This window comes from Macrotis lagotis, chromosome 5 (assembly GCF_037893015.1).
Source record: "Macrotis lagotis isolate mMagLag1 chromosome 5, bilby.v1.9.chrom.fasta, whole genome shotgun sequence".
Lineage (NCBI taxonomy): Eukaryota > Metazoa > Chordata > Mammalia > Peramelemorphia > Peramelidae > Macrotis > Macrotis lagotis.
Genome location: NC_133662.1, coordinates 9,424,606 through 9,448,090, shown reverse-complemented (window position 1 = coordinate 9,448,090; position 23,485 = coordinate 9,424,606). Strand labels below are relative to the sequence as shown.

Genomic DNA, 23,485 nt, shown 5'->3' with positions numbered 1-23,485 from the left:
AAGGCAAATGGGGTTAAGTGGCTTGCCCAAGACCACACAGCTAGGTAATTACTAAGTGTCTGAGGCTGGATTTGAACCCAGGTACTCCTGACTTCAGGGAGAGTGCTTTATCCACTGCACCACCTAGCCACCCCTAAAGTTCTAAAATTTATTTGTTACTTCAATTGTTCTAAGAAAATAAGTTTTAGTATGGAAACATTATGTTTAGTGAATGGCAACAATTCTTACACCATCTTATTTGGAATCTAATTTATGTTGTTTGTTACATTTGGAAAACCTATAGAACTATCTGCAAATGACTTGGAAGTTCTAATTGTGTTAAAGGATTCTGGAATGATGTTTATTTGAACATGGATAAAATAATTTATGACAATCTCTTATGCCAGTGTGAGATTATAATCAATGGTTGATCTTTGTGAGATGAACTCACCTAAATTCTGATTTTTTGGAATTTGCTATTTAAGCTCTTATGGGATTGTTGAATTGATATTATTCTATCTGACTCCAGGTATGTTCAGCAAAGGAAAGACTGTTGAGCAAATGCATACAAGTGGGGGCTTATGAGTTTATTACTGCTTTCAAACATTTTATTTGGTTACAGAGGACCAAATCTGGAAGTGTGAATTCAAACTGGGGGAATAGTATTGAGGGGGTGCTTATACTCATGTATAAGTACTCAAAATAGTGATTCTTTTAGCTATTACAGTAAACACATAGACCTAACAGGAATTTAGAAACAAGTGCATTAGAAATTCATAATAGTTTATAAACAACACAATTCTTTCTCTACAATGGATATCATTTTCTTTTCTTTTTTTTAGGGTTTTTTTTTTTTTTTTGCTAGGCAATGGGGTTAAGTGGCTTGCCCAAGGCCACACAGCTAGGTAATTATTAAGTGTCTGAGCCCGGATTTGAACCCAGGTACTCCTGACTCCAGGGCCAGTGCTCTATCCACTGCCCCACCTAGCCACCCCTGGATATCATTTTCTATAGGGTTTTAAGTCTTTTTAATTTGGTACCACTATGTTCTAGATAAACAACTCTGGATGATCTGGTGAACCATTCAAACCCTACCCTCTTTCCCTTCCCCCAACCCCCAAACCTTTAAAGCAGACCTTAAACTTTTTTGGTCATACATCTCTTTGGCATTCAGTGGAGACTATTGACCCATGTTCAGAATAATGGTTTTTAAATGTATAAAATAAAATACATAGGAGAAAAAAACCAATAATATTGAAATACAATTATCAAAATATTTAAAAGACAAATTTTTTCACCCCTTGTTAAAGATTCTGCTCTAAGGGTATGAAACTCCTGTGAAAGAGAAACACATATTGGGGTTGTTAGACAAATAATTCTCTTTGCTTTAATGCACACACTGTCTAAATAATTCAGGTAAAAATTGAAGTGCCAAGTTCAGGCCTCTTCCTCTTCCTTTAGTTCTTTGACATTGTTTTTTTCCAAAGCCTGGGACCACATACATACTCTGCTTTTCTAGTCAAGAGGTGTGATTATCAGGAAAGTCCCTATAACCCTGAGGTTGATGTTGCCTAAGAAATCCCCCTTCTTCTAGGTTACATTATGTGATTGTACCCATCAGGAAACTCCTCCTCCCTTCCCTTCCTTCATGTTTAGGAATGACATTATTGAGAACACTTCTTGGATCATGAAAGCAAGCAAGTATATGTCTGTATCCAGGAATTCTCAGTGGTCCACCACTGTCTCAACTGTTGCTGTTTCTTGAACTAAAAGGCTTGGACTAAGAGGACTAAGAGGAGAAAGTCAATGTCACAGAAATTCTCTTTCTAGGATCATAGGGACTCAAGTAGTGTAGCTTCCCATGTACTTCTATATCAGAATATGAACATCAGATTTAGAGCTGAAAAGAACTTTAAGTGACTAACCTAAAGTACCATAGGTGATAAATATTAGAGGTAAGTTTTGAATGCAGATCCTCCTAATAACTATTATTGAAATTATTATTTTTTTTTTACTACATCATAGCTGCCTTCCTGAGCAGCCAATAATGATTCTCAGGATCTCTCCTGAAGAAGGGGAAAAGGAACCAGAAGAGGTCTATAGGTTTCTTTTAAGAGTCCAAAACAAAAGAGCTACTCAAAATAGTCTGTCCCACAAATAGAGAAGTTACAAAAACATTTCCCCCCAAGCTAGAATTGTGAAAGAAACATTCTTTCCATTCCAGTCCCCTTCCCTTCCAATTGGAGGGTGAATATAGAATTCCTTCTAGAGATTCCACTTGAGGGTATCTAGGCTAGTCATTTAATTTTTAATTTTTATTTTATTATTATTATTTTAAAAAATTGCTTTCTTTTCAATTAATGGAACAAAATGAGAATTTGGCCTGGTAACTTTAGAGAATGTGTTCATGTCATTTCCAGCTGATCAAGCAGTTTCTGTCTCTCTTGTTGTAGGCTTTGAATCTGGGCTCTCCCCCACTGGATGCGGCTCTAGAGCCCAGCTATCACTCCAGCCATCTGCAGAGCTGTTCGGAAACTTCCCTGGGCCTGTCGCAGACTCTGGGGCACCAGGATCCCAAACCAGGTCAAGGGATCCCGCTCCGGGCATGCTCCAGTGGCAGGTGTGGGTGGGGTGGGCTGCAGAGGAGCACCCTGAAGCTGAGGCCGCCTCCGGAGCCTGGAGAAAAGAAAAGCTCGGGGTCCCCACAATCAGGCCTTCGACCTCCTAGGCTCTCAAGTCCTTTGGGGCCCCAGGTCTAGTGCAAATCACCTGGAATTCGGGCCGACTGGGCTCGGGCTCACTAAAGAAGGAGATTCCGAGCCGAGGCCAAGCGTCCCCTCCTGCCCCAGAGCCCCTTCCCTCCACCAGTGGTCTGAATGTCTCGGCTTACCTGGTGCAGACCTGCAAGAGGAGGACCAAAAAGGAGCCATACTGAAGGGAGCTGACGGCTTTGGCACCCGGCACATAGAGAGACTTGGAGAACCAGCCCTCTGGAAATGGCAAAAAGACTCCCAAAACGTTCTAGGATCTTTACGAAGGAAATCCCAAATGCGTATCCACTCGGGCGTTCAGGGCCCCTCGCTTTCCCTCCAGCTGCTCGAGCTCCAGGAACAGCTGCAAGAGACATGCATCCATCTGGGAGCCCCGGAGGCCACTTTCGGTTGCAGCCGTGGCCCCCAATACAGTCTAATCCACCAAAGAAAATTATCCCAGAATTAGATCTATGATGTAATGGGGAGGGATATATTAGTATGATTGTATATTTGAATGCCTGGATTAAGTACTCCTAATATGCATTGTCCATAATTTTGGTATGGACCATGGCAGTAAAAGGCAGGCACAGTGGTCATTACATCCAAACTATCCATTCATTAAATGCTCTATCAAATGACTCCATTCATTTGTAGAATTACAGCCTGGGATTGGGTAGGGTTTAAGGTGTATTTTCCAAAGTTGTTGTAAAGTTCCCTAGGAAAGAGGAGGATCTTTTGGCCATACTACCTTGTTGGAGTTTTTAGAACTTTGGTTAAAGTATAATGTAGTAGCATTGGGGAACCAGTATGAACAATTTGTAGGCACATACAGATATACTTTAATCTCCTGAAACAAGGTAGGACTTTGAGGACAATTATTATAGGCTATATGAGTAAAATTGGATGAGAAATCACTAAGGTTATCAAAATTAAAACATGAATAAGTAATGGGGCCAATTTGGACTTTTCCTTCAATTCGTAGTAGTATACTCCCAAAATACTGAGGTATTTGTCATATTATAGAAAGGCAAGCTAGTGGAGAAACAAGGAATGTTAGAAAGGGTATTCAAATCCGGGGAACAATCAATGGGGGAGATTAATATCTAAGCAAAGGGTAGGGTTGAGGCAGAAACTTAGATGACCTTTGAAGTCCCTTCCTGCTCTAAATCTGTGATCCTTGATCTTTTCCTTTTCTCTAGCATCCAGGAGTCAAGAGACTGCAACTACTGAAGATACAAGAAAGATTTGGTTGTACCTAGTCAGTGGAGTTAACAACCTAGGACTGACTGACAAAAATGGTCATTTGCATGGCAAAGTTCTGTTTGATATACCTGCATCTTGGAATCACAGGTTCAAGAGTAGAAGCAGATAAATATTACTGAGAGGATTTTATTTTTCTGTCCCCTTGAGACTTTAATTGTAGGGAAAGGGAAGTAAAATTGTAAACTCAAGCTATTAACTGATGACTATATGAATTGGAAGAGGAGGTGAGTACTTCTACTCAACCTAAGCAATTTGATAATATGGGAAATATCAGTGTGGTGTCTTATTTTCTTTTTCTTGCAATATATCAGTTACAGCTGATAGGTGGCCCATTTGATAGAGGATGAAGGAATAGAGTATGGGCCTGGTGTCAGGAGATCAAATCTAATCTAAGATGCTTATGTGACCCTGGACAAGTCACTTAACTCTGTTTACCCCAGTTTCCTCATCTGTAAAATGAGCTGAAGAAGGAAATGGCAAAAAAGACTCCCAAAACATTCTAGGATCTTTACCGAGGAAACCCCAAATGGAGTCACAAAGAGTCAGACATGACTGAACAACCAAAAAACCTCAATTATAATATGAAAGTATTTTCCCTTTGTGTCAGGGGAAACTGGAATGGAGATAGGAATCTTTGTTTTTTTGTTTTGTTTTTTTTTTAGTTTTTGCAAGACAATGGGGTTAAGTGGCTTGCCCAAGGCCACACAGCTAGGTAATTATTAAGTGTCTGAAGTCACATTTGAACTCAGGTATTCCTGACTCTAGGGCCAGTGCTCTATCCACTGTGCCACCTAGCCACCCCTCCAGATAGGAATCTTAAAGACAAATTAGAAATGAGCTATTTTTTGAAATTTTCACAGAACTTAAACTTCCAGGAAGGAACAAGATATGAGGTAAGGTTGTGAAAGAGTTGAGAAATAACATCTATATGATATTGCATGTTAAAAACTCTAGATAAAAGCTGAGAGAGACCTGGGCCAAACTGGAGACAGCTGTTTCTGTCTCATTTTAGGGGAAAGCTTCCTGTATTTGACAGCATCAGATAATCTCTTCATATATGAGGACTAGGTTATCATCTGAGAACACCAACCTACTTCATAAATGAGATACTCTTTAGTTTACCTACCTTTATACATGGGATATTAAAAACCTTTATAGTGTTTGTGGGCATGGTAATCAAAGTCTTCATGAGAAGAGATGAAATTCACAAAAGTTTTAATCCTTAGAAACAACTAATTTAATTGGGTTTCAGTTTCTTGGATAGCTAGATGGTATAGTGGGTAGAATGCCTGCCATGAAGTCAGGAGGACCTGAATTCAAATCTGGACTCACATGCTTATTAACTGTGTAATCTTGGACAAGTCACTCAACCCTGATTGCCTCACATCCAGGGCTATCTCTAACTGTCCTGATTCATATTTCACCACTGAATTCAGAGGGCTCTGGAGGAAAAAGTGGGACTGGTGACTTTGCACAGCACCCCCTCACTCAAATCCAGTGTATGTGCCTATCATGACCATCTCCATGTCATAGTCTTCTTTGAAAATGAAGAATAAAAAGCATCATTGCTCTCTAATCTAACTGAAGATTCAGCCTTGGGTCATTCACCAGGAATACTACCCTTAAAAGTCTCTTCTTATCTAAGCCTGATTCAACCAACCATCAGAAAGCCCACTGTGGCAATGCAAATTATGACTTTCATGCAATTAAATAATTCCAATCAGCAAAAAAGTTTTCAAGTGCAGAGAATTCTGAAAAAATGCAAATTTTAGATAAAGATGGTTTTTGTCCTCATGAAACTGCTGCCAGAGCAGCTAGAGTGGGGAAATTCAAGAGAGATAACTGTGAGGAAATCACCGGACTCTCTTATAAGGGTAAGGAAAGGTTTAACTTTAATTCACAAGTTACTACAAAAGTTCATGGGTTACTGCAAAAATTTCACAAGCTACTACAAAAAGTTCACAGGTTAGGTTCTTTGACAAGGTAAAGAAAGTGAGTTTTTAAGAAGATTATGAGTTTAAGCAAAGAATAGAAAGTTACAAGCTGGGAGGATTGCAAAGACAAGTTAAGAGAAACAAGGAAAACAGCCATGAGGTGGTGACTGGGTTTATATCATCATGGATCCAGTCACATGGAGCTGGAACCACATGGACTCAGCCACATGGAGCTGGGATCACATGGATACATCATGGAAAAGGAGGTTGGCCAAACCTTTATAGAGAGGCTAGCCCACCTCCTGGGCAGGGAAGATTCAGGGGGGAAGGAATCAAAGAGTGACCTACTTGGCTGTGACTCTAGTCAGGCATACACTTGGAAGGCTAAGAGCCAGACAGATAGAGGAGAGATAGGGAAGGGGATGAGGTTATTTTCCCTTACCTTAGTGAGAAGAGGGTTAAACTGAACAATGAAGAGGGAGTGAGAGGGCCACAGAAAATGTCAGACAATCACAGTTCCATAATATTATAGGAAAGGTTAGATACATATTTCTCTAATAGTTCTCCGTCAACAAAATTTATAGTCTAATGGGGACATGTAATAAGATTTAGAGATAATTGTAATACACAATGTTAAAGAATAATAACACTAGAAGGATATAAAAGAAATTTCTGCGATGGGTTAGTAGGTAGAGGGATAGGAACTAAGAAAGAAGGAGAATCTGAATTGAACTTTAAGGAATGAGTAAGAATTTTCTAAGAAGTGAGAGAGGGAGAACAAACATTCCAGGCATAGTGAACAGCCTTGAGCAAAAAGGTACAGAAACATGACAGTGGTAAAAGAGAACAAAAAATAGCTCAGTTTATCAATAGTACAGAATATTTTGAAAACAGGATTATAAACAGCAAAGAATTTCATTTTAGTGTACCCATATCTTGGGGTGGGGCACAGATGGCAATGCATGATCTCTTTGGGTATCACTATCCCAAAACCATGTAACAGTTCCTTTCCATTGTCCTGCTACACTATAATCTTCTCTCCTCCTTCCCCAGTCCCTTCATTTAATTTGTCCCAAGCAGTGTCAGTTAATTTTTTATCTGAAAGAGCACCCAGATAGGTAAGAGTTATAACTATGAGTGTCAGACCCACCACAATACACTCTGTTCATCTTTATATCAAGATGCCTTCCATCTCCCTTTTCATCTTTTGCATTGGGTATAATTAATTAAAATATGCTATCATTCTGGGAAATATATGTCAATATATATGTGATTCTATTCATCATCCCATGACTTCCCAGAACAAAACACTCCTCTCTGGCTATTGCTTCTCTATAAAATTCTTGAACCTCATATGTTTTGCCTTCTATTAAAAGGGTGTAAGCTGCTTAAATTCTCCTATATCTAATGCCCTCCCCCATTAGGATGCAAGCTTTTTAAATTCATGTGTTATCTTGGTTTTTTTTTTATGGAATGTAATCCCAAAAGGGTCATTCCTTGGAGCATGTACCTTTCTAATCTATCACATGAAAATTTGGGGGGAACTTACTTCTGCCCTTGAATGACTGAAGGACTCCCCTAATTGGTTGTTGAGCTGGAATGACTCAGGGACTTGTAATGGGAACTGATGAAGAGCTGTACTTAGAGGTAGGGTAGTACTAAATTATGGATGATCTTGAATATCAGGCTTCCAGACAATAAAAGACCAATGAAGGGTTTGAGCCCAATATATATATGAATGTGATATGTAAATACACAGAAGGAAGAAGCAGTAGGTGCTATCCTCTTATTCTCAGAACAAATAGACTGAGAAACAATATAGGAAATCTGAAAAGCTTGGGGTCTTGTCACTCTTGTGTATTCTGAAAGAAAGGGATCACTTCACCCAGAGAGCCCTGAAATTAACTGCTTTTGCACTAATGGTGATGGTGTGCTATGCTCACAGGGCATATACCAAAGGTATATAGAGAGACTGGTCTAAGGGGAGCACAGTTAACTAATCTAAGAGGCTCCTTCTAATGGTTGATAGGGTTAAAGAGAAGCAATGCAGGATTGTTCAACTCTGGTGAATCTTGTTTCTAGTTTGAATGAGTTTCCTAAAGGAATTGCCTCACTTCTGTGGCCTCCCCACAGACTAGTGGGAGTGGTAAAACTCCTAATCCCATCTAATCATGTTAGAGTAGGCTTTCTAGACATCAACATTTTCTTGTCTTAAAGGGGAGAAAAAAAGGTCTTCAGACCAGTGGATCTGCAGGTCCAGCCATCAGGTAATTGTGAGTGTGAGGATAGAGCTATGGATGCAAGGAGGAAAAGTCTGGGTTCAAAGAGTTCCTTCCTTTACTACTTTCCTTGAACTCTGAAATTGAGGGTCATAATGTAATAAGTACACTTTAGCTCACTCTTCCAAAGCTAAGCAGGTGACAAGTGATCCTAAAGTTTTGAAGAGTAACCTAAGGAATTTGTTTTTTTTTCTTTTTTGAATGCTATCGATGTGAGCCCTCACAAAGATAGCTAGCTATTTGTGACTAGTACTCCAATCCCATTTAACCAATCAATTAGCTTTCAGAAATGTATGTTTATTTTGAAGCAAAGTAGTAACAAAGGTACAAATTTTCCACCAAACACCTTGGGATACATTTTCCACTATACCATCCTCATCCAAAAACTGACTGAAATTTTCCAGGTTATATGGATTATTACTTTAATTTCCTCCTCAGTGGTGGTGAGTTCACCTTTTTTCATTTATGATACTAACAATTTAATTTTCTTCTTTGTTTTTTTTAATCAAATTTTAATCAAAAAGGCTCAGCTTTGCGGGATAGTCGATTCTTGGCTGCATTCAAAGCTCCCTTGCTTTTCGAAATATCTGGTTCCAGGCCCTTGGATCCCTTAATGATGATGCAGCCAGGTCCTGCATAATCCTTACTGTGGCTCTGATATTTAAATTGTTTCTTTCTGGCTGCTTGAAGGATTTTCTCTTTTATCTGATAGTTCTGTAATTTGGCCACAACATTCCTTGGTGTTTTCATTTTAGGATCTTTTTTTGGAGGGGATGGATGTATTCTTTCAATAACTACTTCTGGTTCCATGATATCAGGCAGTTTTCCAGGGGTTTATCAATTTTATTGGTTTTTTCAATAATACCAACTTTTGGCTTTATTAATTCAATTGTTTTTTTGCTTTTGATTTTATTTATTTCTCCTTTAATTTTTTAGAATTTCTAATTTGGTATTTAATTGGGGATTTTTGATTTGTTCTTTCTCTAATTTTTTTAGTTGCATGTTTAGTTCATTGATTTCCTCTTTCTCCAACTTATTCATGTAAGCATTTAGAGCTCAAATATATCCCCTGAGAGTCGCTTCGAATGAATCCCATAGGTTTTGGTATGTTGTTTCATTATTATCATTATCTAGGATAAAATGGTTAATTCTTTCTATAATTTTTTTTTTGGTCCACTCATTCTTTAAAATGAGGTTACTCAGTTTCCAATTGGTTCTGGGTCTATATCTCCTTGGCCCAATATTGCATATGATTTTTATTGCATTGTGATCTGAAAAAGATGTATTCATTATTTCTGCCTTTCTGCAGTTGATCATTAGGTTTTTATGTCTTAGTACATGGTCAATTTTTGTATAAGTTCCATGTACTGCAGAGGAAAAAGGTATATTCCTTTCTATCCCCATTCAATTTCCTCCATAAGTCTACCATATGTAGTTTTTCTAATTTATTTGCCTCCTTAACTTCTTTCTTGTTTATTTTATGATTTGATTTATCTAGATCTGAGAGCAGGAGGTTGAGGTCTCCTACTAGTAGAGTTTTGCTGTCTATTCTTCCTGTAGTTCTTTCAGCTTCTCCTCTAAGAATATATATTCAGTATTGAAATAGCTTTATTTTCTATGGTACCTTTTAGGAGGATAATGTTTCCTTCCTTATCTCTTTTAATGCTATCTATTTTTTTTTTAGGTTTTTGCAAGGCAAAATGGGGTTAAGTGGCTTGCCCAAGGCCACGCAGACTTGAACCCAGGTACTCCTGACTCCAGGGCCAGTGCTTTATCCTCTACGCCACCTAGCCGCACCTATATGCTTACCTTTTAAGGGAGAGTTCATCCCATTCACATTCAAGGTTATGATTACTAATTCTTTATTGCCCTCCATACTTTCTTCCCTCTGTTTGTATTTTCCCCCTTCCCCCTCCTTTATCTGTATTACCCAGTGTTTTGTTTCTGAGTACCACCTCCTTCAGTGTGTTTGCCCTCCTATAACACCCCTCCCGTTTCTTTCCCTTTTCTCTTTTTCCCTTTTCCATTCCCGACCTTTTGTTAGTTCCCCTTTTTTTTCCCACTCCCCCTCCCTTTCTCTGTTCTCCCTCCCCTTTTCCCCTTTTAATCCTTGAAAGGTTAGATGTTTTTTACGTTAACTAAGTATGTGTAAATTGACTTTAAGCCAAGTCTGATGAGAAGAAGATTCAGGTGTTTCTCCTCTGCTCCCTTCTTCCCCTCTATTACCATAGGTATTTTGTGACTCTTAGTGTAATGAGATTTACCCCATTCAGTCTCCTCCCTCCTCCCTTCTCCTTCCTGTCCCCCTTTTTAAGGAGGTAGTGTTTTTTAGATCATTCTACCTGAGTCATAGAAAATTCTGATTATCTGTCACTTCTAGCTAAGTACATTCTGTGTAATAGAGTTAAAATCCTTGAGTTATTAGAGTCTTTCTCCCAAGTGGGGTTAAAGCCAGTTACATTCCATTGGATAGCAGTCTCATGGATACATAATGAATGTCCATAACTTCTGGCTAGGTATATTCTCTCTGTTTTAGTTACAATTCTCAGGATTTATGAGAATCTTTTCCCCCCATGCTGGAATATAGCCAGTTTCAACTTATTGGATAGCAATTTTTTTTTACCGCCCCCACCTTTTTTTTTTTAACCTTTTCATGTGTCTCTTGAACCTCCTGTTTGATGTCCAAATTTTCTATTTAGCTCTGGTCTTTTCATCAGGAATTTTTGGAATTCTTCCATTTCATTAAATGTCCATCTTTTTCCCTGGAAGAGAAGGCTCAGCTTTGCGGGATAGTCGATTCTTGGCTGCATTCAAAGCTCCCTTGCTTTTCGAAATATCTGGTTCCAGGCCCTTGGATCCTTTAATGATGATGCAGCCAGGTCCTGCATAATCCTTACTGTGGCTCTTTGATATTTAAATTGTTTCTTTCTGGCTGCTTGAAGGATTTTCTCTTTTATCTGATAGTTCTGTAATTTGGCCACAACATTCCTTGGTGTTTTCATTTTAGGATCTTTTTTTGGAGGGGATGGATGTATTCTTTCAATAACTACTTCTGGTTCCATGATATCAGGCAGTTTTCCATCACTAGATCCTGTAATATTAAGTCCAGGCTTTTTTTGTCTTCAATGTTTTCAGGAAGTCCAATAATTTTCAGGTTGCCCCTTCTCAACCTATTCTCAAGGTCAGTGGTTTTGCTGATGAGGTATTTTACATTTTCTTCTATTTTTTTCTATTTTTTGATTTTGTTTAACTGGCTCTTGCTGTCTCATGGAGTCATTGGTTTCTGCAGACTCCATTGTTTTTTTTAGAGAGGAATTTTCTTTATTAACCTTTTGCAACTCCTTTTCCAGTTGGTCCATTCTACTTTTGAAAGAGCTTTTCATTTGACCAATTGAGTTTTTGAGAGAATTATTTTCTTTTTGCATTTGCCCAATTGAGGATCTGAGAGAATTATTCTCATTTTGTATTTGTCCAATTATATTTTTTAAGGATTTGTTTTCTTGTTGCAAGGTATTGTCTCTCCCAAATTTTCCAGTTGATTTTTAAACTCCTTCCTTATTTTTTCAAGGAAGTCTTTCTGTGTTGAAGACCAAGTCGTATTCTCCTCAGAGGTTCTGGGTCTATCTGAGTTAGGGTCTTTCCCTTCCAAGAATTTTTCTATGGATCCACTTTCCGCTGACCCTTCTTCATTTTGCTAAAACCTTGAGTTGGGGAGGGGCTGGTTCACAGGGGCTTGGGATCAATAGAGGCTTTACTCAATGAGTGCAATTTCTCTGGCTGGCCAGTAGGAGATGCTGGTTGCTTTCTCTGGAGTATCTGTGACCTTGATTGAGGCCTTCTCCCTTAGCTTAAAGGGAAGAGTTGGAGCTAATGAATCCCTTTGCCTTCAATCAATGGTGGGCTTTGCCCTGGCCTGAGGTCATCTTTCTCCCTATTGTCAGTTGGGCTGGTTCTTCTGCTCACACACCTGTGCCTGAGGCAGAAGTAGTCTGCTATTGTTTGTTCCTGGAAGAGGCCTCAGCTGCAATGGAGGCTTAGTCTGAGTTCCTCAGAGGAAAGGAGCCCAGGGATGGTGTGTCCGAAGCTATTCTGCACCAGAACTCTCCCCCCCAGCCCTGTTGGCAAGCTCCAGAGGGTCAGCATTCCCTGGCTCCCTAGTTGACTCAAGCCTCCTGCTGTCTAGCCCCACCTATGATCCAGCAGGTCCAGCTCTTGGGCCCTCAGACTCCTGGCTCCCATTCAGCTGCTAATCTGGCTGATCAGGGCTGATCTGCCCTCTGTGCCCAGACTCACCAGAATTCCTCCAATGCTGCTGAGGGAGACAAATCCTGAGGTAGATGTTCTTTTTACTGGCTTTTCTTTCTGGGTTTTGTGGGTCGGATTTCTTTTAAAAGGTTTGTTTCAGGGGCTGCTAGGTGGCGCAGTGGATAAAGCACCAGCCCTGGAGTCAGGAGTACCTGGCTTCAAATCCGTCTCAGACACTTAATAATTACCTAGCTGTGTGGCCTTGGGCAAGCCACTTAACCCCATTGCCTAGCAAAAAAAAAGCAAACCTTAAAAAAAAGGTGTCATATGGTAGATGGGGAAAGATCAGGATACTTTAGAACTGTGCCTGTCTTCTCTTCGCCATCTTGGCCTGAAGTCCTCATTTGATTTTCAAAGTCTTTTTTGAGCTCTGTCATAGCCTGAGCCCAATTTCTGTTTTCTTGGTCTTTAGATGCAGGAGCTTGTGCTCCCTTATCTTCAGACTGAGCGTTTTGATCCTTCTTGGGCTCACAGGCAAAGTATTTGTCAATGGTGTTCCTCTTTTTTTCTCTGCTTACTCATTTTCCCAGACTGAGCCTGGTTTTGGGGTGCTTCCTGAGCTTTTGGGACACTCTCACAAGGATCTCAGTGTGTGAGGCTTTGTCCTCCCTCCTGGTCTGTGAATGACCATAAGCGCCCCCCTCTGCCATGGGGCTGAGGTGGGGGGGGACCTGCTGTTCTATGGGGGGGCCTAGACTGCGATCAGGATCTGAATGTGGTCAGAACCCCAGCATCCTATTCCAGGGGACAAAGGACAGAGCTGGACAGTCTCTCTCCTCTCCCTCCCTAGGCTCAGTGCACTCATGCCCTGTGGGCTCCTGCTTACCAGCTCCTGGATCTGGGCTGTTGCAGCCATGCTGCTTATTGTGTGCCCTGAGGGCTAGGCTTCATGTGCTCGCTCTGGCAGAGGTCCCCGCTGTTCCCCCAAGTTGTGTCTGGTGTTCCCTGGGGCGTAGGTCAGGAAACTCCCCCCGCTGCTGTGAGCCAAGGCTTCCAGTGCCCTGGGGCTGCCTCCGGGAGTCTGAAGTTCTTTCACTCTGGTGGGTCACCCCTGTGGCGGGCCACACCCCTGTGGCGGGCGCCCCTCTGACTGTGGGGAGCAGAGCCTTTCTGCTCTTTTCCAGGTTACCTTGAGTAGGAGAACTGCCTCACTGGGGCCCTCTGTGGGTTCTGTCTCTCGAAAATTTAGTTAGAGTCCGTAGTTTATAAGTTTTATAAGAGAGCTCCTAAGACATGATCCGCTCTTGTTGCCATCTTGGCTCTGCCTCCCCCCATCTTGGCTCCACCCCCTGTATTTGGGAGGCTTTGAAAGAAAGTATGGGGGAGAAGAAGCATTAGACTGACTATCAAACTGAAAATCTACAGAGCTGTGGTGTTGACTTCATTGCTATATGCCTGTGAAACTTGGACAGTCTATCACTGCCATATCAGGGAACTGAATCGCTTCCAGTTAAATTGCCTTAGGAAGATGCTGAAGATCACCTGGCAGGAGAAGATAATAGACACTGATGTCCTGTCTCAAACTAACTGCCTAGCATTCCAATATGACTACAGAGAGTGCAACTACAATGGACTGGACATGTTAGAATGCTAGACTATGCTTGACAAAAAAAAAACTGTTTTATAGAGAATTCAGTGTAAGGGATTTTTTTTTCTTAGTTTTTTATTTTTGCAAGACAATGGGATTAAGTGGCTTGCCCAAGGCCACACAGCTAAATAATTATTAAGTGTCTGAGGCTGAATTTGAACTCGGGTACTCCTGACTCCAGGGCTGGTGCTCTATGCACTGTACCACCTAGCCACCCAGTGTTAAGGATTCTTGAGGACCACAGTTGTGATATGACAAAGGTAATGGTTTAAAATCCCTCTTGGCCTCTTGGCATTTTGCAAGCATACTGGCTCAGTTTATCAGGAGACCAGCCTGACCCAGCTCCTTTGTATCTCCTGACATTGATCAAGAATCTCATAGCAAGATCAATGCAGTATGCATAAGAATGTGTAACTGTTTAACCAATGTGTAATGATCTAACCAATGTGTAATCTTTAATATGATTGGTGCTTAAGTTGGTAACATGAGTTGTCTACCAGTACAGCAGTAGACTAGTATATATGCTGCTGTGTGAGCCTCATAAAATTTGGAGTGCTTTACCATTTCTGCCTCCCTGTCTAATTCACTGCAAGCTGGGAATAGTTCTCTGCTGGCCAGAGAACTCAAATAGATTTTGCAAGTAACAGCCCAGGGCAAGTGCTCACAAAGTAGTCAGAAGAAACAATACTGAGACACCATGAAGGCCTCATTGAAGAACTTTAGAATTGACTGTACAGCTTGGGAGACACAGGCACAGGACTGCCTAGCATGACATGCTGGGTGAAGATGCTGCACTCTGTGAGGAAGACACAATTGAAGCAGCTCAAAGGAAATGTAATTTATGTAAGTTTAGAATACTAAACCCAGGTGTTCACATAGACTATTTGTGTCCAACCTGGGCATTCCAAGCTGGTCTGATCAGCCACAGGCACAGACATACTGTATAGTTTGTCTCAAATATAGTGATGCTATTTTGGTCTTCTTTAATAATGAGGGACAAGAACCAACCAATCCTAATGTCTGGAGAGAATAGACTCACTCAGTATAGTTTCTACATAAAATTGTTCCCACCAAGTTTAAATTCCCACATGAGAGATGATTATTTTCCTCATTTTAATTGGTGTTGGAATGTTGGAATGCTAGGCAGTTTAGCTTGAGAAAAGACCTTGATGTCTGTTATCATCCTCTGCCAGGTGATTTTCAGCATCTGCCTAAGGCAATTTAAATGGAAGTGATTCACTTTCCTGAAAAGGCACACAGTCTAGGTTTCACAGGCATATAGCAATGAGGTCTACACAACAGCCTTGTAGACCTTCAGTTTGGTAGTCAGTCTAATTCCTTTTCTCTCTCCCATACTTTCTTTCAGAGCCTCTCAAATGCTGATCTAGCTCTGGAAATAAGAGTTGTCAACCTTATTGTCAATGTGTACCTCTTTGGAAAGGACATTGTCAAAGTAAGGTGAACTTGTCCACAATACTCGGAACATCTCCATTTGCTATAATCAATAGTTCCATATATGGATGGTATGGTGCTGACTGAAGTTTTCTTGGTGTTAATTCTTAGCAAGCAGCAGAGAATCGATCCATACTTTGTTGCATCTCAGCTTCAGAGGCTGCATTGAGTGCACAGTCATTTGCAAACAGAAGATCAACACTCCCTACATAAAACTGTTCCCATCAAATTTAATTTTTGACTTTGATTTTTGATTATTTGCTGGTCATAATTAATAAATTGATTATTAATTACTCAGAAACTATGTCTCTCAGACTTTTTCTCTGTCTCACTCAGTAGGCTACTCCCAAGGTTACTTCTGAAATGAGCAATCCTTCTTCCTCAGAGCATCAAGACTGAGTTGACTACAAAACTTGTATACAGAGACACTAGGACTCCCAGGAAGGCTGCATGGAGCTTCATTCTCCTGACTTTTTTTTTTTAGGTTTTTGCAAGGCAAATGGGGTTAAGTGGCTTGCCCAAGGCCACACAGCTAGGTAATTATTAAGTGACTGAGGTCGGATTTGAACTCATGTACTCCTGACTCCAGGGCCGGTGCTCTATCCACTCAACCACATAGCGGCCCCTCTCCTGACTTTTCTAAACCCACAATATTGTAGTCCCCAATCTCTTCATCTAAAATGGAGAAGAACAAAAATAGAAACAAATTATTGAAACCTATTTTATAGGGCCACATGTCAGTCCAAGTCCTTATAGCATTATTTCTCAGTGGGCACTGTCATTAAAGGAATCAAACCAAATCAAGAGAAAGCAACTTAGCCAAATGATATTTGTCCTTTGGTCTTGGAGGAGACCATGACATCAGGGAGGTGATGTCATGATAAGTACATGAATTGGCTTTGAGTGAGGGAGCTGTGCTAAGTCTCACTTTCTCTTCACTTTGTCCTCCAGCATCTGGGTCCAGTGACCAGATATGAATCAAGACAACTGGAGATGGCCCTGGATGCCAGGTAATCAGGGTTAAGTGACTTACCCAAGGTCATACAGCTATTGAGTATCAGGTTTCTAAGACTGCATTTGAACTCCAGTCCTGACTCCAAGGCCAATGTTCTATCCAGTGCACCATCTAGCTGCCCTACTTAGCCAAATAAGAAAATGTCTAAGGCTTTGGTCCTCATAGTCATTCTTCACAGTCATTCAAAGAGTTTCTTATTCACTCAATATGTACTTAGTAGATTGGAATTAAATGCAGAATATCTATAATAAACAGCTGGTGAAGTGTATAGAGTACTAGCCCTGAAGTAAGGAGAACTCGGGATCAGACCTGACCTCACACACTTAACACCTACTCCAAGACCATCTTCAGTCGTCCTGATTCCTATTTGGCCGCTGACCCAGATGGCTCTGGAGGAGAAAGTGAGGTTGGTGGCTTAGCATAGCACTCCCTCACTCAAATCCAATTCATGTGCATGTCATAGCATCATCTCTCTATCATCATAGTCTTCTTCAAGAAGGAAGGACAAAAAAATAAAAGCAACAGTATTTCAAGACTTTCCAGCCTTTAGAAACAATTTGCATATGTGCCAAACCTGCATTACATTAAGAAAAGGTGGGAGAGGGGCATCTAGGGGATATAGTGAATAGAGCACTGGCCCTGGAGTCAGGAGGACCTGAGTTCAAATTTGGCCTCAGATTCTTAATAATTACCTAGTTGTGTGACCTTGGGCAAGTCACTTAACCCCATTGCCTAGCAAAAACCTAAAAAAAAAGTGGGTATATCCAGCAAAAGGGGGTATACCCAAATATCATTTCCATTTACTACGAAGGAATATAAGAGAAGGATTAGATGCCATCTAAGTCCTTGAAGAGTTCAAAGTCTATTTGGGGAAAGGAGCTTCTCCTATATGAAACAATTAGAAGTTGATAGAAACTAGCATATGGGTGGGTGCTTAATTGTGTTGGGCAGGAACAAGGAGGACCTAAAATTAAGAAGTCAGAGGAAATTCAGGGAATTGGGACATGAGCTGGAATTTAGTGACTCTAATGCTTTAAAGGCACTCAGGACTATAGAGTGCTAACTTTTTTTTTGGTAAAGCTTCACATAACTTCTGGTTGTAGTCTTCTGCAAGCCTAGGTATTTGTGGCTACTGAAAAGAAGTCATAGTAGGAGGGGTGAATTTTCTGAGTCTTTTATTCCTTCTGGTTTCCTTGGTTTTTGAAGATTCTGTTCAAATCCCATTTTCTGAAGGAAGATTTTCTCTCTCTACTGTACTACTGTTATATCTTCTTTCAAGACTTCTATTGTTTATACTTTATATATAGGAGATATAGTTGTTTATATGTTGTCTCCTCCCATTAAACTATGACCTCCTGGAGGCTTTCTGTGTAGTACACAGTAAGTACTTCCAAATGCTTGCTGATTGACTGAGGTCATTTTAAGGTTGTACAGTGAGTACCAGTGACAGAACAGATACAATGGGACGACTCTAAGACAGGGACAACACCATGTTAAATGCTTGAGAATGATAGTGATCATTCTCAAGACTTGCTGTGATCAGCCTGACATCTGGCAATTGTCTAGAAAATCAGTGCTACATACTTTGATTTCTCTTTGTGATTCTGAAAGCAAACAGGGTTGGTTAAAAGCAGCCTATTGAGGTCAATCTCTCTCCTCTTCTTATAAATAATATCATGAGCCTTGATGCAGAAACAGGGAGGAAATTATAGAGGCAGTTCTTAACTAGATGGCTACAGTCACTGGGGAACTGAGATGTCAAGCTCCCAACAACATGTCATTTTATGGTATGTTATTGGTTGCTTAGTATTTTAATTTTTGCTTTTTTTTTGCTTAGTATTTTTAGAAAATTGTTTTAATTTTTTAACATTTTTGTTGCACAAATATCTTGGTTACATTTAAAAAATTTTGAATTTCAAATTCCTTCTCCCCCCCCAGTTCTTCCCTCACCCATTGAGAAGGCATTGATAAGTATTTCTAATTCGATACTCATTAAAAAAAATTCAATAAAAACATTCAGTTATCTGAATATGAATGAATAACACACATTTCAGGGTACACAAAATTGGTTAGATTAGGGTTTAAAGTAGAACGGGGTATGCAAGTCCAGGGGGCCCTCTTGCAGACCCATTTTATAAAATTATGAATTACTGTTGAAAATATTCATCTTCTAGGTAGAATCTTGGGTGGAAGCACTGGGAACTGAGGTCCCTCAGCAAGTATCTCCTATCAGCCCATGTGTAAGAGATCCTGAAACTCAGAGCTAAGAGCAGTTAATTATGATATGAGCATGTGCAAAGGGAGAAGATGGACAAGAGCTGATATTAGTCCAAGTCTTTCCATTTGTTGTGTGGAAATTGTATCTTGAGGAGAGTGGGGCAGCCCTTATATCCTTAGGAGGTTCATGAAGTAATAGCTTTCCCCCACCACTGTGTGTGTGTGTGTGTGTGTGTGTGTGTGTGTGTGTGTGTCTGTACAGACATGAGCACTGCCTACCCTTTACAAAATTTTGCTGGTGTGTATCTAGTACCATAGTAAAGCAGTTTCCTTCTTCACCCTCTTTTCACTCATTAGACCTTTGTTTCACTTTCTTGTATAACTGTAGGGCACTGATCTTTACTAATTAGGAGAGATCCTATACCAATGGCCTTTGGACTTCATATTACATTCCAAATCATGAAAAATTTTGGATTTTACTATAAGTAATGAAGAAGAATGATGGTTTAAGCTGGAGAAATAATTATTCCTCATTTGAAGAAAGTTTGTTTCATGTATCATATTTACATCCCTCATACAATGTATCTGACATTTGAATAAATGATTTTTGAATATTTGAAACTAGATGAGGAAATAGGTTTTATGAAAATCAATGACTTGACTTAATAGGATCCTAGGATCATAGATCAAGTACTCCTTCTACTATATAATGCTGCCCCTAAAATATATATGACAGAATTATTAAGTTATTGGAACCAAAAATTTAAACTCAGGTTACCTGATTCCATGTCCAACAGTCTTTCCACTTTATCACACTGAGAGGGTAGGATTACAAGGATATTAAGAAGAGAAGGGCAGAAAGGGACTTGCATAACAAATACTGAGGAAGAAAGAAATGTTATATGGTTACTAGGACTGGGCAAGAGAGAAGGACAAGAGTTGGTGGAAGAGGTGGAGGTGCTTCTGTAAAAACAGGTCATGTGGGGCAGCTAGGTGGCTCAGTGGATAAAGCACCGGCCCTGGAGTCAGGAGTACCTGGGTTCAAATCCGGTCTCAGACACGTAATAATTACCTAGCTGTGTGGCCTTGGGCAAGCCACTTAACCCCGTCTGCCTTGCAAAAAAACAAAAAAACAGGTCATGTTCATTGTAGAATCTCCATGTTCTTTTAATTCTACTTCTCTTTACCATAATGTCCCAGAAAAAGAAGTTGCCACTTTTTTTTTTAGGTTTTTGCAAGGCAAACAGGGTTAAGTAGCTTGCCCAAGGCCACACAGCTAGGTAATTATTACGTGTCTGAGATCGGATTTGAACCCAGGTACTCCTGACTCCAGGGCCGGTGCTTTATCCACTGCTCCACCTAGCTGCCCCTTCACTTTTTTAATTAAAAGCAAAAAAATAGATGCCAGCCGAGGGCTAGGGAAGGTTGAACATCAGAATCAAAAATATTGAGATCCTGTCAATATTCCAAGTGATATCTGAGTGGTTTAACATAGGCAAGGGGGAGACCCCCTAACGTTCAAAATGTGATTAGCACATAAAAAGGACCAGTATTACAGAAGGTGAAAGAAAACAATTATGTCTTACATGTATAAAGTATAAACAATGGGAAGGAAGTCTCAGGGGGGAAGCATTAGCAGTAAGTAGTAGGGCAGAGGCAGAAAATCCTCCTACAGAAGATGGAATTTGAGCAGAATCTTGGAAACCAGGGAAGCCAGAAGACTAGGTCATTTGCAGAGCAGAGAAAATCAGCTCTTAAAACCATAAGGAATATTTAGCAGCCTAATTTAAATTTAGGCTATAGCTTGGAAATGTGATACCTGAATATATATTTTTTAATATTTAATAATGATTATTAAATGAACACTTCATTAAAAATGGTTTGCCTGTGTGAGTTATTAGTTGTTATGTTGTACTACCCCGTAGAGAAACTTATTTAGAGGTATTTAAAAAAACGTTTCATAATGTCAATTGTTCTTGAAGACCATGACATCAGGGAGGTGATGCTCTGTCAAGCATGTGGGTTAAATTTGAATGAGGAGGTGCTGTGCAAAGTCACTGCTTCACTTTTTCCTCTGGAGTCATCTGGGTCCAGTGACCAAATATGAATCAGGATAACTGGAGATGACTCTGGATGTGAAGCAATCACAGTTAAGTGACTTAACCAGGGTCAAAGAGGCAGAATTTGGACTCAGGTCCTTCTGATTCCAGGGCCAGTGCTCTATCCACTTCTCCATCCTGATTGCCTTGCATCAGGACCATCTTCTCATGAATTGATCAATCTAGATTAAAAAAATAAATAAAAAAGGCTATAGAAAAAGTCAGTCAAGTTACTGGAATGAAGTGACACTTATTTCCCTCTGCTATTTCTCCTCCCTCCCCAATCCAGAATAGTCTCTGTTTACTTAAAAAGAATGCCCTCTTTACAGGAGAGATCATGTGAAAGGTGGGGCTTCAGCTGAGCCTTCAAAGAACTAAGGTATTCCAAGGGAGAGAGATGACATGGGAAAGTATTTATTAATGCAAAAGTGCAGGGAAGCCCTTCCCCCTTAGTCTTCCAACCCAGGTGGCCATGTGCTTGGCTTAGTATAGGCCATGTATAGGGTAAGAGTGGAGTTAAACAAGGATCACCCTCTAGTGGTCACAATCAAAAAAGTATATCAGTCAAACTAATTTAGTCTTTAAGTAAATGTAGCTCTAGTCTTTAACTAACTTTTGCCTTTTTTTGTGTACCCAGTGTTTAGCACAGTGCCTGGCACACAACAGATGCTTAATAAATGTATATTGACTGACTGAATACAATAAGGAAGAAAATTCCTAACAATAAGAGACATCCTAAAGTGGAATTGTTTTCCTCAGAAGACAGCAGTTTCTTTTCTCCCTGGAGGTCTTCAATTAAAGACTGGATGACAACTGGTCATTTGTCTTTTATTTTATAGAGAGGAATTTTGTTCATTAATAGTTGGCATAAATGACCAGTGCAGAGAATCAATCAATTGACAAGCATTTATTAATCACTTTCTATGCAGGGTGTAGTGGAACATTCCTGTAATCCCAGCTATTCCAGGAGGCTGATTGGCTAATCACTTGAGTTCAGGAGTTCTGAGCTGTGTAGTGAGTGATTAATTAGTTTGGGTGGGCAGTGCATTAAGTTAGGGTCAACTGGCAGAGGCTGGGAACAGAATAGGTCAAATTTCCCATGCTGATCAGTAGTGAAATCAGACCCATGAGTAATCCTTTCGGTTTCAGCCTGGGTGAGATAGGAAAATATAGTCTCAAAACAAAGCAATAAAAAAATAAATCAATGAAATATTTTATTAAGTGCCAAACACTAACAATTTTTATTTTATCTATGTGTATATGTTTGTTTCCCCCCTTAAAATGTTATCACTTTGGGGGGCAGGGATGGTTTTGGTTTTGTCTTTATAGTCCCAAGACCTAAGAAACTTAGTGCCTGGCTCTTAAAAAATGCTTTTTTTTTTTTTTTTTTTTGCTTGAACTATATCTTGAAGGAAGAGAAGAATTCTAAGAGACAGAGGCTGAGAGCATGCTTGCAAAGGCTCAGAGATGGAGAATGGGAAGTTGTTTGAGAAAAACAAAAAAAACTTGTTTGGCCAGGGAGTCCCTGAAGGGGAATAATGGTTAATTAATCAGGAGGGCTGAAGCCAGATTGCCAGCATAAGCTTTTGATCCTGGAGGACCAGGCTTTTGAACAATTCTAAATATTGGACTAGAATTTAAGACACCAGGACTGACAGAATTGATTCAGTGTTCCATATGTGGGAATATCCTCTGGGGCTATCCTCTCTTCTGATATATTGGGAAGTAATAGGGATCCAGACCTTCAATCTGAACTTCCTGAAGTCCCACTCCTTATCTCCTTAGTATCTGAAGCTCCTTCTCCCTAATTCTAAGGGTCTTCGCTTTTCCTGGGGAAAAACTCCTTTTCATTTGCTTCATCCACACAAACTTCACTCCCATGCAACTCTGGGTTTTTTCTCCTTCTTCTACCCTCCCTTTCTATTATGCCTTCAGGAAACCCTGTTTAATCATTAATAAACTTATCTTCATCTCTTCTTTTAATCTTTCCATTTTTCTTGTAGTTAGAAAAAACTAGCTTTCTCTAGAAGATACTTGCACATGCAGTTGGTTGCTCCTTCTCATGCCCTAGAACTCATTTAAGTCAGGGAAAGAAACCACATACTTGCTCTTCATAGTCACCTCCAGATTTTGTAGTTATGATCTGCCCTGTTTCAGATCATTCTCCCTCCTTTGTCAAAGAGGACACATACTTGGCTCATAATCTTTCAACTCATCTCCTGTCCTCATTCTAAAGGTCCTTAATATTCACATTAATGTTCCCTCAGACTTTCAAAAATCCTGTATCATTAATGTTTCCTTCAACAACTTCTTTAAATTCCATTACCTATAGCTTCACTTGACCTTAGACACTAAGAGCAGTGAATCCTCAAACCTCTTATGAGATGCACTGTGGAAAGGTAATCACTGACTTTAGAATCTCAGGACCTCACCATTTCCCATTGCTTTGTGCTCTGATGAATTTAAATGGAGAAATTCTTTTCTATTAGCCCCATGTGCTATCTTGAGAAATTCCCTTCTCTTATTCCCATGTCAGTTTACATTCCTTGCATTCTTCCTTTTTTTATGGTCACTTATTTATTTATCTAGAGTTTTTAATTG

At 40.0% G+C, this 23,485-nt stretch overlaps 1 pseudogene; it reads right to left on the bottom strand.

The window, feature by feature from the left end:
* Positions 1 to 2,384: 2,384 nt before the first annotated feature.
* LOC141488902 (coiled-coil domain-containing protein 115-like) overlaps positions 2,385 to 23,485 on the bottom strand; it is a 54,075-nt pseudogene continuing 32,974 nt past the window's right edge.